The sequence below is a fragment of the Thermobia domestica genome, chromosome 15 (genome assembly GCF_964235325.1).
Source record: "Thermobia domestica chromosome 15, izTheDome1.hap1.1, whole genome shotgun sequence".
NCBI lineage: Eukaryota > Metazoa > Arthropoda > Insecta > Zygentoma > Lepismatidae > Thermobia > Thermobia domestica.
This window is the reverse complement of record NC_137468.1, coordinates 37,226,321-37,245,332: the sequence shown is the minus strand read 5'-3', so window position 1 is coordinate 37,245,332 and position 19,012 is coordinate 37,226,321. Positions and strand designations below refer to the sequence as shown.

The 19,012-nt window shown below is 34.4% G+C and overlaps 1 protein-coding gene across 6 annotated transcripts in view; it reads left to right on the top strand.

The window, feature by feature from the left end:
- The window catches only part of nemy (cytochrome b561 family member no extended memory), a 616,447-nt gene that overhangs the window by 228,077 nt on the left and 369,358 nt on the right, over window positions 1-19,012 (top strand). Inside the window, exon 1 of one of the 6 annotated variants that reach the window (XM_081739588.1) lies at window positions 8,364-8,762. The exons of 1 other annotated variant lie outside the window; for it this stretch is intronic. The gene's annotated coding sequence lies outside the window, so the exon portion shown is untranslated. Of the gene's footprint in view, window positions 1-8,363; window positions 8,763-19,012 lie in introns of those variants that run through there. 4 more of the 6 variants (XM_081739587.1, XM_081739591.1, XM_081739590.1 and 1 more) reach the window with 4 other exon arrangements.

Below are 19,012 nucleotides of genomic sequence, written 5' to 3'. Positions count from 1 at the left end.
CTTCGGACTTATATCCAATTTTATTGTCGCTATTTGATAAAGTATTCATAATACAACTACAAGCTTTCTAAGACTAAGAGATATCAGAACACTCTAGGGATGCGCACGAGACGAGTCGAGATAGGATTTTCCTGACAAAATTCTAGTCGAGACACGGCTCTTCCAATAGAAAAATATACATTTTTTCGAGTCGAGACATCACTTTTACAGCACATTTTCGAGACGAGACAGCCACAAATCTTGTCTCGTGCGCATCGCTAGAACACGCGTTTCAAATCTGGCAATAACTTATTTTCAGAAAAAAATGACACTCCGCTCTGCCTTTAAGGTCCGGATATATATGTAGTTACAAAAATTTGGGAGATAGGACCTATGCCCGATGGATTTCCCATGTGGATGCGCCCCTGACTTAGGGGTAATATTTAATGTAAAGCTGTTTTGATGAACATATAAAGATGAAAATTAGAAGTGTCACCAACTTTTAGGCTTTCTATAAAACTCAATATAGGCATTTTAATAATATTGACGCTTGGTTTTAGTAAGACAAAGGTAACAGTGTGCGTGTGTAGTATGGGACCCTATAACTGAAGTTAATTCTCTAAAACTAGAACGAATATATATATATAATATTATAAGGTTTATCAAATACTTAAATTTATCAGAAACCAGATATGATTTTATAGCTTGTAATTATGAATAACAGACAATGTGTTTAAAGCTTGACGTATTGAAGAAAATAGATGCGTGTTACGTAATAGACACTAGTACAAAACTTTGAAATATAATTTGTGCAATAGTTGAAAACTTTTTTATTGAAAGTTCCTAATGAAATGACATAACCAAAAATGACGTGTGTTAATAGGTATACTACGTCTATTACAGGTAGAGCGTTAAGAAATTATAATTTTAAAAAAATCTCAAGGAAATTAAGAAGAACGTTATGATACCTGGTAGTTGTATTTTTAAGTATTTAAATAAAACAACAATGTATTAGATTTAATATGACAGGTTAAACTATCACCCTCGAAAACATCTCCACCTTGCCACTGTGGAGGAGAGGAGGCTTGCGTACTCCAATGATCCCAAGAGCTATTCCGGAGATAGCTTCGCTATCAGAGGGCTTCTCTTGCCGGACAGGTCTTCTTTAGGGGTAGGATTATGGCAAGTCGGCAGCAGCTCTCCATTACCACACTGAGGCTGAAGATGATTTGACATTGGCAAGGCTCAGATGTGGACAAAAACAGGCAGGGACAGGATGTCTTCTATGGCTATGTCACTGCGAGGTGAAAGGACTTGGGACACAACCACCTTACTCATTCCCTAGAAAATAACATGGTTAAACTATAAATTAAGTTTTACTTCAAAGTTTTTTAGTCAAACTATAAATTAGAATGAATCCAAGCTGTAGATCAAGCTGTTAATTTAAGATTGATACAAAGTTGTAGAGAGAACATTACATTATTTTAAACATTTATTATATCTCTCAATGTACTACTTTATCAATTTGATAAATTGCTGCATTTCGCTGATCACTGTTGCTAGTATTATAAAAAACATTTATTATTATTATTATTATTATTATTATTATTATTATTATTATTATTATTATTATTATTATTATTATTATTATTATTATTATTTTCTTAAAACAAGCACAAAACCAATAGAAACTCTTATAAAAATGTAATGTCATCATGCGTGAAGATGTATTTTCGTCCGCTATTTTCTGTCAAAACAAAAATAACGAAACAATTATTAGAAATATTGATTTTTTTTTTCTCTTTACGTCTATGACGCCAATACTAAAATTATCCATTGTTTTGTTATTTTTTACGTCACCGTTTGTCCAATAATAATCATACAAAATTGGACTTCTTTTCAATTTTGAGTTCTATACAAAAAGCAACTCCTTAATATAGGACATTGAACCTCTAGGGACTGATCTAAGGGGGTGGGGGGTTTAAAATGCGATAGAAAGAGAAACTATATATTCAGCGACTACTGTGGGGAGGGGGGTGCATGCGCGTTACTCTCTCTTTACGCTTGGTTGCTGCCGGGGTTGGTAGTACCTTTTCATCGTTTTTTTTAATGTTATTCTTAATGTTTTTTTTTTCGTTGTGGAAGAAATATTGACGTTTTTGCATGGTAAATTTCAGTCACATTTTGACTAATAAAAATATTATTATCGTGTGTTCTTTTATATGTGTGTATGTACGTAGCTAACATGTTCCGTGGAAGCTTCTGTTGCTGTATCTCGTCTTCAGCATACTGGTGGTAACGTACCAAAAGCATCTCCCCTACGTCATTCACAGCCACGCCCAAAAACATCTGAGCGTCGAGCTGAAGAACTGTTTGGCTCATCTACTCCTAGCAGTGTTGTCTACTGCTGGAAATAGTTGCAACTTGTCAGGTGAACGGAATCTCTCTCTTTTTTTTAATCAATTGTGTTTGGGAACAAGAATTTTAGGAATGATCAAAAAATACACCAAAAGATTTTGATTTTGGCCAAGAATTTTAGGAATGATCAAAAAATACATAAAAAGATTTTGATTTTGGCCAAGAATTTTAGGAATGATCAAAAAATGAATAAAAAGATTTTGATTTTGGCCAAGAATTTTAGGAATGATCAAAAAATGGATAAAAAGATTTTGATTTTGGCCAAGAATTTTAGGAATGATCCAAAAATATATCAAAAGATTGTGATCTTGGCCAATAATTAGTTTTTGGATCAGGGGCCACAAAATGTTTGAACAGATCCTAAATCAAGTTTTTCATATTTTGTACGGAATAAGCGCATCATACTGAGTTAAATGATAGTTTGGATTTGGCTAAAATATAGTCTATGTAGTTCTCCAGATATAAGGCGTATATACATGAAAATTTTTGACTGAATTATATTGGCTCTTTTGATCCGAAAAGCTTTCATATGATCCGAATTTTTTGTTTTAAAAAATATAAAATTTCGTATTTTAAATATTGGAACAATGTTTTGTTTCCAAATATTCCTCGTTTGAATTCACAAAGAAGATAAATGTTTCAAATAAATATAAGAATAAATGAATATTTGGTTGAATATTAATTAAGATAAATGAATAATTCTTCAATTATAAAAAAATAAATGAGTATTTGCTTGAATAATATTCAAATACAGTAGGAAGTCGAAAATCCGAACTAATTGGGACCACAGGTAGTTCGGATTTTCGAAAATGACCAAGCAAATGCAAAATACTGTGCGGTATGCTCTTTTATTGATATAGTGGTAATTCAGTCCATACAGTAATTACAATACCGTACGTAAGGCTACTTACATTTAATGTTTCTGAAGAACCTGCTCGTACAATAAATTACACTGTTCTTGTAATTCACACTTAAACCTTAACTTGTATAGGCCTAAGGGAAAATAAAAATAAAAATATATATGACAAACACTGACTTCATACAAAGACAATTGAATTAATGTACTGTCACTAGCTTCTAGGGACTGCGTTCGTATTTTTGACGTTCGGATTATCGATGTCCTACTGTAAATGAATGTTCAAATAACTAAATAATAATTAAAGTAGCAACTGTTGGAGTAATATTAGAATAAATGTACAATTGTTGCAACAATTACAAAATAAACGAGGAGTTATTCTATTTATAAGTATCCCAGTAAATTATATGAATTAAACCAACAACCCTGCAAATAATTATGTAAAAAAATGAACTTTTTAATAAATAATTATAGGGTAAATTAGCAATTTTTTGAATAAATGAGAAAAGGGTTCACATATTTATTCCAATGAATGAACAACATTCAAATAATTATATTAGTAAACTAGAAAATCTTAAATAAATGAACAATTGCTAGAGTTGATTTTTGAGTTTAACGTCCCTTTTAGCAGCGAGGCTATATAAGACGCGGACCTACTGATTAACATGGAATCCAAACCACAAGCGCTCCTGCCGGGAATCGAACTCGAGTCTGCCACGCCAAAGACGCTTACGCTAACAACTTAGCCTCGAGGGAGCTCGAACAATTGCAAGATTTGATGATACGAACAAAATTTAATTTTTCATATTATTATTGAAATAATTGAACAATTATTCAAGCAATTATGCAAATAAATGAGAATTTAGAGGAATTATCTATAATAGGTCAATACCACAATAACTTATTTAACATTATTTATCTCATAATTCAAATACAACTTTCATATACTGGCTGTTATTCCATGCAGCACCTTCGATCTAATTAATTATCTTTTCAATCCAGAACACCAGCTGCACTTAACAACATCCAATTAACTACGTTTCTTTTACATACATTTAATTTACAACATTTATATATTTCATTTAAACGATTTAAACAGGTAACTAAACATAAAAAGAAGCAAACTAATGGCAAATTCATTTGGCTAAGGCTTGTGCACTTGAAAAACTTTCCTTCGACGAATAAATGAGTCCAAACAATCTTTCCAATGAATGGACAAGTGCTTGAATAATTAAGTAGATAAAACATAAATTCAGCAAATAATTACAAAAATAATGAATACACAATTTTTGGAGTCGTTATACGAATAAAAAGTAATTGTTCAAATAAATGAACTAGTGTTTTAATAATTATATGAATAAACTAGCAACTGTTCGAAGAATTATTCAAATAAATGAACAAGTGTTCGAATAATTATATAAAAATAGTTATACAAATGTTTGAAGTTTTCATGTTAACTCAGATTAAAACAGCACAGTAGCTTAGCTTAACGTCTTGTCCAAGAATCATGACGTTTTTACATAATTATTAGAACAGTGCACTATAGTGTAATACGGATATTCTTGTAGGTGGCATGCAACCTGTTGTTGTTAGTCAGTTTTGCAAGGTAGTATAATATTGCAGGATAGCTTCTGACATTGTTATTGTTTTATCTATGTGTTTTAAATGTTTGAGAAAAGGAAAAATTGCAGAGTATAGGATGAAAATAAAAGGTCAGAAGGACACATCAATAGCGATTGGATCGAAGATAAAAGTAGGATTAGGGGTGACTGATTAGTTTTAACACCTAAGCAGTTTTACCATGTCATAGGAAATGCAAATGTGAAAAAGAGCCTAGGATAGGAATATTTTTAAAAAAAAGAGAAAAAAGAAATATTTTCAGCGTTCAAATAATTATTCGTTAACCGCGGTAGTTCAATACTAGAGCGCTCACCTCCTGGCGCGTTTGAGTTCCTGGTTCGATTCTAGCTCCCACCAAGTTGGCTTTGTAGTGGACAAACACCATGTGTGGGACTTTCCTCAGAGTTCTTCCATTTTATTCCCCATTCTTCATGCCAGCACCGTTTCGCTGTAACCATCAACGTCTCCCTTAGCATCGAAACATAATCGCAGTATCTTGAAATAAGAAGTGTTTGAATAATTTGGAATGTCAAATCTTATTCAAATAATCGGAATAATGAATAATTATTCAGACTTTTTCGAATAATTAATTTTATTCATTATTCGAACTATTTTTATAAAAATGAATTTTGGTCGAATACTCAAATAACGATTAATTATTGGAACAATATTTAATAACGTATTTTATTAAAATATTCGAACAATTATGTAATAAATTTATTCGAATAACGAATAATTATTCAAAAAATCTAATAAATTTTATTCAAATATTCGAATCGGGAATATTACGCGAACAAACTTTCTAGTAACAAATTTTATTCAAATAATCGAATAACAAATAATTATTGGAACAAATTCTCTAGTATCAAATTTTATTCAAATATTCGAGTACTGAATAATTATACGAACAAATTTTCTAATAAATTTTATTCGAATAAGAAATACTTATTTGAACAAACTTTCTAGTAGAATAAGAAATTTTATTCAAATATTCAATTAAAGAAAAGCTATTAGAACAATTTTTTTATATAAATTTTTATTCAAATATTCCAATGATGAATAATTATTCTAACAATTTTTCTAATAACATTTTCTTTTAAAAAATAATTATTTTAACAAACTTTCTAGTAACAAATTTCATTCAAATATTCAATTGTCAAGGAGTTTTAACATTTTATACTTATTATTGGAAATATTGTGTATTTCGATTTCAGTTTGGAAAACTTTCAGAGATTGTTTTGGTTTTGCTATTTCAGTTTCATAAAACACGATCTGCGAATGTTGTTCATATTGTATAACGAAAAAAATCGAGACGAGACAAGAAAAGGTTTTCTGAGAATCAAGAGAAGATGAAAAATAGTTTTTCGAAACAAGATAAGTATGCGACAAACAGTGGCGTATTTATGATTTTGTTTCGCGGGGGCTTTGCTAACTTTCAGGGGGGTTGCCTGAAAATGTGAAAGTTCTGCAAGATATTTCATATACTTTACTATAGTAAGATTTCGGGGGGCTTGAGCCCGGAAGCCCCCCCCCCTCCTCAATACGCCACTGGCGACAAACATTTACGAGAAGAGACCAAAAAATCTTATTTCTCATCTCGTGTCAAGGACAACACTATATCCGAGAATTGGAATTTTTTTTTGTAATCGGAGAAGACAACATGGTTTCAAAAGTGTTATAGTTTGCTGCATACAGTGCAGGCCCAATTGGGTTTCTGTGTCATTTGTGATTTTATTGCATAAATCCCGCAGTATTCAAATACCGCTGTTCTCTTCGCGTTTGTCTATCAACCTTGGGTGCAATGTCATTGATAGATTTGAATAGTTGGTTTGTTGTATTCTGGAACCCTGTGGTGTGTTGGTTCCAGTTGATCCGATTTTGTGTTTACAGAATGTCTTTTCGTTTGAAGTGCACTACTCAACATAATCTTGTATTACACGTAACACTGTGCGTCACTATAGTGTGCTGACTTCCACCACAGAATTCCAATTTCGTCGAAGTTTGTTAATGGAGTTAATCAGTTAACATTTTCACGCTTAACGGTGATTTATTTCGACCGAGATCGTTAATTGAGACAATCCGTTAACGTTTTCACGGCTAACGGTGATTTATTTCGACGAGTTCGTTAATGGAGTCAATCCGTTAACATTTGCATGGGTAATGGTGATTTATTTCGACCGAGTTCGTTAATGGAGTCAATCCGTTAACATTTGCATTGGTGACGGTGATTTATCTCGACCGAGTTCGTTAATGGAGGCAATCCGTTAACATTTGCATAGGTAACAGTGATTTATCTCGACCGAGTTCGTTAATGGAGTCTATCCGTTAACATTTGCATGGGTAACGGTGATTTATTTCGACCGAGTTCGTTAATGGAGTCAATCCGTTAACATTTGCATGGGTGACGGTGATTTATCTCGACCGAGTTCGTTAATAGAGTCAATCCGTTAACATCTTCGCAGGTAACGATGACTTTCACGGAGGTACTCACATCCCATTTTGTACTATTGAAAGAAAGGTAGTAGAAATTATGTATCTCGGCGTTAGATGGCTCCAAACATTCTCCAGTGGTTGACATCTACCGGGCGAAATTGAAACTTGTAGTGCGCGATCCTCATTACTGTCAATTGGCGTTTATTTATTATATATGTTTATTAGCAATGTACTATCTATAATCGAAAATCTGTTTTAGGATACATTAGTAGAAGGTAAAAGAAATGTTGAGATTATCGATCCAGCAAGCAATAAATTCCTTCACTATACCTTCCTACTGGTACAATCCGCGGCAAAAAACCTGCAACATGAGCATATAAGTTTATTGTGAAATGCCGAAGTCTTTTGCTCCAAAATAAGTGTGCACGGGAGGAGATCGAGGTTTATCCTGGCGTGGTTCGTTCCACTTAGACATTATGTTCATTCCCTGTGCTGTTAGGCGTAGTTTCACAATAAACTTACATCCTCATGTTGCAGGTTTTTTGCCGCGGATTGTACCACAAATGCTCGCGAAGTCCTGTGTCCCTTTCTTACCTACTATATTATAGCTGTGACGTCAAATACCTTGTTACAGAGTATTAGCATTCTCTACTACAAGACAACATTCAGTTGAGTTGAGTTGACTTTGAGTTTGTCGATCTCTTTCAGCAGCGAGGCTGTATGAGACGGGACCTACTAATTAACGTGGATTCCGAACAACATGAGCTCTCGCCGGGTGTCCGAACCCGGGTGCCCCACGCCAAAGGCGCGTACGCTAACCGCTTAGCTACGAAGAAGCTCGAGACAACATTCAGTTGGCGACAATTATCCTGTACCCACAACCTACGTAATAAACCACTTTGTATTTTACCAAAGACGGAATTTGGAGTTTAATTGTTTTGAAAACTTGCGAGATGGCTACACTAGCCAGTGCCTGGAGAAACGCGGAGAGAGTGATCGCGTTTCCATAGCAACCGATCTGTATGTATGTAAGTGTGTGTGTGTGTATGGGTTTGCTGAGAAGAGAGAGAAGCTAGGAGCTGTACCCACGTCCGTTCGGTGCTTCGTTCCGTTTCCCGCGTCAATCTATCTGGCTGTGTGTAAAGCGCGCGCTGTGTGATCTCAGGATCCACCAGCTTCAGAGAAAGGGGAAAAAATCAAACGAGCGCATCGCATTCGAACGAACGGAAATACACAAAAGAGTTTAAGAGACAAGAAAGAGAGGATAGATAGTGTGTGTATGTGAAGTTCAGAAGAGCCGATAACGAATTAGTGTGTGATAAAGTGACAGAAATTATAGGGATAAAAAATAAATCAAAATAGAAAAGCTAGTTAGTGGAATAACAAAACAGGAAAAAGCGTACTGCAGAAAAAAAATAGTGCAAATAAATTTTTTAACTCCCGAATAAAAATATAAGTAAGTGTGTGATATTACTAATTCAGTATTGTACAGTGGCGGTTCTCGAGGGTAGTCACATCTGTAAAAAAAAAAAAAAAAAAAAAAATACCACTACAAGCTACGGCCAAAAGCTTCATACAACTTCAGAAAGCTGTACACACAAGACTTAGTATAATATTATTCTTGGTAATTCATTTTTATTTTTTACCAATGTGACTTTCTTCAAAAGCCGTCACTGTATGTGTTACAAAATTAAGGTCATTATATATATTTGTTAAAAATGGTAATTTGTTTCCTTGTACAGTGTTTTTGTTCTGGGTATAGCGCTGGGAGATTTAAGTGCATGTGTATACATCCACTGTGGGGTATTTCTTTTTCCTTTCTTTTAAACATGTATGCATGATTATGTTGTTGTTGTTGTGTACCGTTGGGAACAATCAGCAGCGAGGAACAATATCAGAAGGTGAGAGAGAGAAAAGTGGAAGGGGAAAGATGCTTGGGTGTGGCGCGTTTCGGTCTAGAGTGGGGAAAGAGAAGGCGGATCAAGCAAGCAAGCACGGATGCTGACTCTGGACCACTGAGGGTCCACTAACCCTACTAGCTACATGTCCAAAGCGACGAAAAAACGTATTCTTTTGTTTGTACACAAATCTTCATAAGTTTATCTGATTACTAGTTTACTTTAAAATGGAAGTATATGTATGCGTATATACATAGTAAGTACTGCTTTACCCAGCTGTTTGGAGCTGTGACTAGCTTCAGAGAGCTTTGTTCGAGCACCAGGAGCTACGCGCATGCAGCATGGGAGCTATTCATTGGTTTTCAGTTGCAGCGGCATTAAAATGAGACGTTGCTCCATTATTCAGAATACTGATGTGTGCTACGGGATTTCATCGTGCACCTCGTTGTGCACCCTCAAAATTTACAATATAAACTTATACATTTCACTTTATTATCACTCAGTATGACTCACTTATCAAATTATAGAAGTTTTAATATATGAAAATTAAGTAGAACAGAAAGATACTATAATTTAACTATGCTCTGTTTTATGCAGCACAATTTTTATAGCAGCGTCTTTTATAAACGTTCTCGTGTTTTGGTTGATTGAAACGTTTACAAAATAGTAGCTAAAATGCCCGGTCGTTGCACGGGAAGACTAGGCGTACACAAAATTTTAATGAGATATATTTGAGCCACCTTTCCCCTCTTAGAATCCGAATTTCAGTAGTAATGGAATGATAAAAACTCGATTCAAGTGCTACCTATGTTCAAAAAATTCATTTAAAGTGATACAGTCGATACTGTTAGTGTTAGAACGCGTATTTCAATAAAATAGTAATGATAAGAAAGCCAGGGGTCCATCGAAGTGCTATTTTCTAAAATATGGGAGTATAGTGGTTCAGTAGTAGAGCGTTTGTGCAAGGAGTTCCTGATTCGATCTCCGGCCACTCGAATTAATGATGGAAGCACGGTGGCTCAGTGGTAGAGCGCTTACCTCTGATGTATGGGGTCCCTGGTTCGGTCCCCAATCAAGTTAGTTTGTGGTGGACATCATCGTGCTTGTGGGTTTCCTCGGGGTACTTCCGTTTCCTCCAACTTCCCCATTCCACCAATTCTTCCATTATCACCCACTTGCTTTAATCATCGTCTCCCTTAGCCTAACAGGCATAACTACATAAATCTCACATTATAATTTTGGAAAATGTGCACCATAAATTTTCATTGTGTACAGGTATGTGTATGTTTCTCGTGAGAATTATCACGAAAGTTTTTCATAAAATATTGGCAAGAACAATTGGAGCTTCAGAAATCTGACAAGTAGATTTATATATAATTGAGTAGCAGAAGTGGTTATTCTTCGCACGGAAAGTATAAAGTGTAATAAATATGAAACCAGAAATTTGAATATTGTAGAGACTGCTTTCTATCAGAAGTGGAATTTTTTGAAAACATTGAAACACGTGTTCGATGATTTTGAGTGACGAGATTGTGTGCTGTATTTCACATCTCACACTTAATGAGTCCTCTCATTCGGCATTTTCTGAATAAACAAGCCGAGGTTTAACTGTAATCTTCGAAGCTTCCGGCGTGCAAAGTTGTGGAACACAGCTTCTGTTTGCCGAACAGAGCCTCTCCCTGCCCGAAGTTCACTACCAAATATACCTATCTGTATATTTAGGAAGATGAGCTCTTGGCCACCAAATTTCGTTCAAATATAGCCAGTACTTACCGATAAATGAAGTTCCATATCAAGCTGAGCCGAACCAAGCATGTTCCTGGCCAAGCCCCACTAAATATAGCGATCTTCATTCCTGAGATGATTGGTTACTATCCCACTTAATTTCATTCAGATCCGACAATAGTTTACCGAGTAATAAAGTACCGTATAAAATCCGAGCCGAATCGAGACAACCCTGTCGCTGGCCAAGTCTAACCATCAAATATAGCGATCTCTATTCTCTAGACCAGCGTTACCCAACCGGTGTGCCGCGGCACACTGGTGTGCCGTGAATAGGCCGCTGGTGTGCCGCGAGGAAATCGAAACACATTATTAATTCTATAGCAATCAAATTGCAAGACAAAGGAAAAATGTATATTTGTATTTCACATTACTATGAACCTCTACTATGAATTTATAACTAAGTTTCGTACCGTGTTACTTTTCTGTACATTTTTAATGTTGAAAAAAAGTATTCGTTATCATTGTTACGACTATTATTGCTTCTTTATTGCTGCAGACTATTTCTTAACTTGAAATTTTAAAATATTATTCAATCCTTTCGACAAAGCAAATATGCATACAAATTACCTACATTTGTGTTTTAAAACTAAAAGAGATTTGTTTGTTCGTTCGTTATTTAGTGATCTTTCTTCTTAGTGAAAGGTTGGATACAGTTTTCGAAAAAGAAAGCTTAGTTTTAAAAACCTGAGTCCAATATTTCATTGCAATTGTTTTCTATTTTTAAATTAGAATGAAAAATAAGCATAATGATTTACCACGGGGAAAAACCAGTGATTGAACTTTCTTCTCTGTGAGAAGATCAGTAATCACAGAAAAAAATACCACGGTATTTTATATTTACAAATAATAATATCTATGAGTGTGCCGCGAGAATTCAAGTTATATCCGTAGTGTGCCACAAGCTGAAAAAGGTTGGGAAACGCTGTTCTAGACGATAGGTTACTAACCCGACTTTGCTTCAGATCCAGCCAGTAGTTACCGAATAATAAGATACCACACACACATATATATATATGCACCTGGAGTAAAACTGTAAGCTCTCATATGCTTACTCCCGGAGCTAATAAATAAATAAATTTTAAAAAGAGAAATTGGAATATTAAAGAAATGTCCCCCTTTCTTCCTTAGGAGTGAAATTTTCGAAATCGCTAATACACGGTTTTGCTTAATTTAATTCAAGAATTTATAAAATTTGAACCCTTTTTTTATCCATTTTTCTCTTCTTTATGATACGTGTTTCGATAAGTCATTTTGTGGCCCGCGTAGCGTAGCCCCTTCGGTGCGAGCGGTCCCGGGTTCGATTCCCAGTGGGGACACTTGGTTGAAAAAATGTGAAAAGTTTTTTTTCAGGTCAGTCATGCTGAACGAGGTTTTCCTGGATTTTCCTCATGTACACTAGGCAAATGCTAGGGTAGTACCTAACTTATAGGTCCCAGGCCGCTCCCCAAATCCTTTCTTCCTCTCCTTTCCACGGATAGTGTGCTCGCCGAGGGACGTCGTCCCTCATAAGTGACGGGTTGAATGGCCATAGATGTCGAAAGCTCAGAAATCTAAATCAATAAGTCCTATCTTATCTCTTATTTTCGTGACAAAAGAAGTATTCTGTCCAAATTTAACATTTCTACCTATAATAGTAAGGTCTGTGCGATAAGTGAATGACAAAAAGAAGACATGCGCCAACTTTTTCATGAAGGGAGGACCCAAAGGGAACAAACTGTAGGTGCGCCAATATAAATTATTTAAAAAAAAACAACAGTGCCTCAGTTTCAAATGCTAACGTACGTATTATTTCGATATCTTGGGTAACCAAATAAATTAATCTATAGTCACTAACCTAAACATAAAACGGAGGAAAGAACAGAATTCTGTAATTCAAAATTATTTTTTCATTATTATTCTTTTCATTAGTAAGATTAGGAATCATGTTGCGGGCTGAAAAAAAAATAATCAGGGTGCCACGTTTGACCCATGGCCCATAGTTTGCCTAGCATTGGTGTAGAGAATAAATTACTAAAACATTGCTACTACACGGTACATGATTTGTGATAATGATAACATTTCTGAAATACTAGTGTCAATTACCCGCTTGGCTGGGTTGAATTAAGAAAAATTCCGTTCCGTTAGTCAGTCATTTTGTACTAGAAATATTACTGAAGCGCTCGCAGATCGATAGAAACAAAGAAAATATAATGAAAAATCAGAAAAGAAATGTGTAATCTATATAAATAAAAATTATATATTACTATTGTGGGCTGAATTTGGATTTAAACGGCATTAGAAGTGTCACTGTTCATCTTAGCGACCCCAAAAACTATGGATTCGACACTAATATTGGCCATTTTTCATCATTTTGTTTATATCTCCCCTCCCCCTCCTCCAAGTTACACCGTCAAAGTAAAATGATAAAAAGCCATCCCAGGCCCAAATCTCATGTATGTTGAAAATTTGGTCGAGATCGATTGGGTGGTTCAAAAGTTTGAGCCTGACATGCTAAAAATAATACAAAATTTACCATTTTTCTTTTGCTTGTTCTTCATAAGTGAAAGGAGATAATGAAATGCAACTTACCACAGAAACTTATTTTCTGCAACTCATAGCAGAAAATATGAACCTGGAGAATCTCAGTGTTGCTATCCATAGAAATTACAGTGTTGCCAGAATAACAATTCCTCCAAAATCTAAGTTAAGGCAGCGACTAAAGGAACGAACTCAACTGCATTCGATTACGTGTCATGTTGTTTTGGTATCCTGAACTACTTTTTAAATAATAGCTGTATTTAGTTTGTAATAAACAACATAGTTTTAACAAAGTTATTAAAATTAAATAATAATGTTAGTTAAAGCTATTATATCTAACAAAGCCTATAAATCAAAGTTACCAGTTTTACATTCTTGTGGTAGATTGAGGCGGGAAAACATGGGAAGTATTACCCAAAATGGATTGTGAAAGGTTTCGAACCTGGGATCATGGGATGAAGAGCATTTTTACCATTGTCATAAAGCGGTATCTCAAAGGCTTCAACTTAAAGTGAATTTTCTCGTGGTTCTATGAACATAACTTTAAAAAATATATAGTTATATTGGATTCAGTATTCTCAAATTAGTAGAAAAAAGCAAACTTCGAAATCTATTCTTGTCAGTACAATGATCGTCTATCTTCTTATATTCTTCAAGAAGACTAAATTCGTAATGCAAATTGGGATTCAGAATATCATAAATTCGAAAGTATTAAGTGTCATGAATCTATTTATTTTTAAAAAAATCTTTTTTTTTTTTTTTTTTGAAATTTTATGTTGCAGAACTCGAAATTTAGTATTTAAGATTCTTGAATCTTTCGGATCTCTTTTTAAAAACAAGTTAATTCCATATCTTTAATTTAAAACACTTGATTCAATAGAAATAATATTTAACCCTAGATCATGGCTTTCTCATAGGTTTTTTCCAGTTTCTCCTCTGTTCAAATGTGAATTCGGATATAACATCTTGAACATACATGTATTGTTCGGTTCAAAAACAAAGAAAAAAAACTATCAATGTGGAAAGGGACTTTGGCTCTTTACGCAAAGTTCTATTTCTACGTAAGGCTTAAAAAAAGACAGATGACTCCTGGAAGTAAATAATTATGATATTATATTGGTGTAATGGAAATGTTGGGAGGAGACGGGAGAACCTCCAGAAAATCTAAGGAATTTATCCATGTTATTGCTCACCACAAATTAATAGGATCGATGGAACACCCTGAATTCGATTCCCGGCGGTAGCTCATATGGTTCGAATTCCACGTTAAGCTGTAGGTCTACGTCTCATATAGCCTCCCTCCTCAAAGGGACGCTAAAATCAAACCAAATCCTTGATAGGATCAAACTAGGGACGACTCGCATCAGAAGTGTGAACCGTCTACCACTGAGCCACCGTGCCTCTCTATCCAACGTTTTTAATAAATACTCAAATACTGTAAGAATAAGTGTAGATTACCGCCCTATATAGCTCAAATATTTGTATTGTGTTTCGTAAATGTTCAGTAAAAACATTTGAAAAAATTGTGAAAAAAATAAATATGCTGTATATAAATAATGTTTCAATAATACACTATTTTTAAACGTTGCGTAATATAGACAAAATATTGTAAATTGTTTCCTTTTATATGATTTGAATTCAAAACTTACACAACATCCTATATTATTTGTAAACTCTGAGTCTTTAGAATTTTCTTTTTCTCAATTCTGTGTGTTCGATTTCACAAGTTTTGGAATTGAAAAGAGAGAAAAAAAAAACTCAGAGCATTTCGAAAACTCTTATCTGTAAAACCAAAACTTCTCGATATTAGGAATTTCATTTGAAAGATCTCAGCTAAATTTTTCTTTCTTTTTTTTTTTTCTTTTTTTTTTTAATATAGCCAAAGCACAGTTTTTGGATGGGATTTTAAGTTTAGCGTCCCTGTTCAGCAGCGTAGTTATATGAGACGGGGACCTACAGCTTAATGTGGATTTCGAACTATATGAGCTTCCGCCTTGAATGAAACCCGGTTCTCCTACACGAAAGACGCTTACGCTATCCGCATTGCCACGAGGGACAGTTTTTCGGACAGCAGAAATTAGTTTTTATTGCTAGAGTTATTCGTCTTTGTTCATTTAAGTTCTTGTACGCTGTAAGATTGTAAAGCAATGTCAATGTACAAGTACAATGTAGAATATCCTTAAGGTTGTCAAAGTACAATGTAGAATATCCTTAAGGTTGTCAAAGTACAATGTAGAATATCCTTAAGGTTGTCAAAGTACAATGTAGAATATCCTTAAGGTTGTCAAAGTACAATGTAGAATATCCTTAAGGTTGTCAAAGTACAATGTAGCATATTCTTAAGGTTGTCAAGATACAATGTAGCATATCTTTAGGAGTATGGTTGGTATTGAAATACACGACCGAACATGAGGGCAATGTTAGGAATGTTTCGTGATATGAGAAATATTAAAGTAAATATACGGTTAATATTGAAGTAAATATGCACCAACTGTTCATTGTTATTATTTACCGTTATTTTAAATATCAGTTAATATGCTCAACAATATTAGCTGAAACCTTAAAAATTTTGCCAAAAAATCGTTCATAATTTAATGATTACATAATGTCAATGCATCTGCCAATCTTTCATTGTAGTTTTATTTTTTTTTATTTTTCTTTAAACATTGTCCCTGCTTTGAAAATGCTACCAGAGAGTGTTTATATGCTCCAATGCTTTCCAACAAATCCCGGCATTTAAAGATAGCCTGAAACAAATCTATTTCCAATAGACAATATAATTGTTTTTTTTTTTTTTTTAAAAAAAAAAGCAGTTATTTATTAAAATCGCAATGGTGTACTTGTATATGCAATCCTCAACTGATGAGTGAAAGGGATTAATGAAGTGTACTCGTTGGATTATGGACATTACAGTCTGACACTTTTCCCATGGTGGGTCTACCATAATCATTGTTCTAAACTTTCAACAGTTAAATTAGATTTTTTTTTTTTAATGCGTTTCATGTATCCTGTCTAGTTTCAGGGAACAATATCCATCTCCCGTTTGTTTACAATTTTAAAAACTTTCCATAAAGTTATTACAGATCCCATATGTATGCAGCGTGTTTTTTTTTTTTTTTTTTTTTTTCAATAAGCTCTTTGTAAACAAAAATATGTAACCCCTGATGCTAGGAGCTTTATCCTTTTGTCATAAAAATAGATTTGTTTTATAAAAAGACAAAGTTTTCTGTGGTTGACACGTTACATCCTGTTAGACAAATATGGCTTATATCAAGGAGCTACTCTGTGTTGTAAATGAAGCTTAAGGAATTTAAGTCATTAACAGTGGCGTGTCTAAAGGGAGATCTAAAGAATAATCCTGACCTCTTTTTTCGATGTTGCCTAGAGTAATCAGTGTTGCATCGCTATATTAAAACCCTGTAGCTTCATTCTTTCAAGTATTCTATTACGTTTTTCTACAAATAATATGGGCGTAATGTTAGGAGTATATGTGTCATTGTTAGAGGTATATCTGACACTGTTAGCAGTATCCTATATGTCACTGTTAGAAGCATGTGTGACAAAAGCATATGTCACACTGTTAGGAGTATATGTATTACTATTAGAAGTATATGTGACACTGTTAGGAGTATATGTATTACTATTAGAAGTATATGTGACACTGTTAGAGAAATGTATGTCACTGTTAGAAGTACATATGACACTGTTAGAAGTATCTATGTGAATGTTAGGAGTATGTGTGTTACCGTTAGAAGATGACGAACAATGAAAGATACAATCTACTTCAGCAGGGTAAAACTGTAAATGATTATTGGCAACGAACAGCGTACGTTTTAGCACCACATAAGTTTGTTTTTTGCTATTTTCTCGAAAATTACACATAAGAATTTGCCCTCAGGTATATTATTTAATTTAGTTCGATATGATCTATTGAATAATACACATGTCTCATATTTGAAATTGTAAACATATGTAGACATATGTCTTTGGGGCAGAAACATGAACATTACCCAAAAATTATTAAAAACAACTGGAAGTTTTAGAAATGTGAGTGTGGAGGAGAGTAAAGATAATAGTTGGGTCGAACGGAAAACGAATCAGGGGGTGTTAGAAATAGTGGTGCGACTCAGGCCGGTAGCCAGCCCAAAAATGTAGAGGGGGCCCGGCTGAAGTTAGGGGGGCCCGAACCAACCATGTTATAGTTCATCACCATATTATAGTTCATTTGCAAGCCTACCGTGAAAATTTTAGAGGGGGCCCGCAAAAATTTAGGGGGGCCCGGCCTCCCTAGACCCCCCTGGATACGGGCCTGGTACGACTGTCTGAGTAAATGGGCGAGTGACTGCCTAATCAACGCCTAAGTCAAACCGCTTAAGCTAGAAACTTGAAATTTGGACAGGATTTAAAATTTGGATTTGTGACGTGAAATACCACTAAAGAATGATTTTTGGAAATTCGATGAGGAAGGGGAGGGGGAAAAGGGAGGTGAAAATTATTATCTTAAAATGTTAATATCTTCGAATATCTGAAGGTTAGAGGCATGAAATTTGCATTATAGATTTCTCATGTAAAACAATTACAAGCGCGTTTCAGCGTTTTTAATAATTGCCCTAGAAGAGAAGAAAAGGAAGTGAGAAGGAAAAAGTTATGGTGATTACAATTATTATAACAAGATGTTCAACTCTCAGAACCTTTTAAGGTTAGAAGCATGAAAGTTGGTATTTAGATTTTTCATTTAAAATAATCAAAGACGTGTGAAACCGTTTTTCCTTTTTTCTTTTCTTTTTCTTTTCTTTTTTCTTTTTCTTTTTCTTTTCTTTTTCTTTCTTTTTTTGTATTTACATATGGTAGGAGTTGCAATTGTTACAATAAGATCTGGCCATATCTCAAAATCCCTTAAGATGAGAGACCTGTTAGGAATGTGAATGTTGGTATATAAACTCCATATTCAAAACAAGTGGGCATATGCCACAGCGTTTCCCAAAATTCCACTTTTAACGAGTGAAGATGGATAATTTCTATATATTTTTCCTTATATAAAAGTGACTTCGAGATTATGGGTCTCCTGATAAGGAGAAAATGAGTGACAGTGTTAACACTTCGGCCAACATTTTTTTTTTTTTTTTTTTTTTTATCATTTCACTATCATTAAAATACGTATTCTAAGGTGAGGAAGGTATTTATTTTTGTAAAAAATAATGCTGTAAATACAATTCTTGCCGTGCGAAGAACGGAAGCAAAGGCTGAAATATGAAAATATGAGATGCGCGGCTGTAAACCAAGCAAATTCGAGACTCTGAGAGCGAAATCACCAGCTAGCATATATATAGTAACAGTGACACATATACTCCTAACAGTGTAACATCTATCAATTAAATGAAACTATAGAGTTGGAAACACGTCAGATGTCTCGGTTGACAACTTTCATGTGGCGACTATAGCGCCAAACAGTTGGTAGTATGTTAGAGGCCAATTCGTGAAGAGCAGTAGAACGGCAATGTGCTGT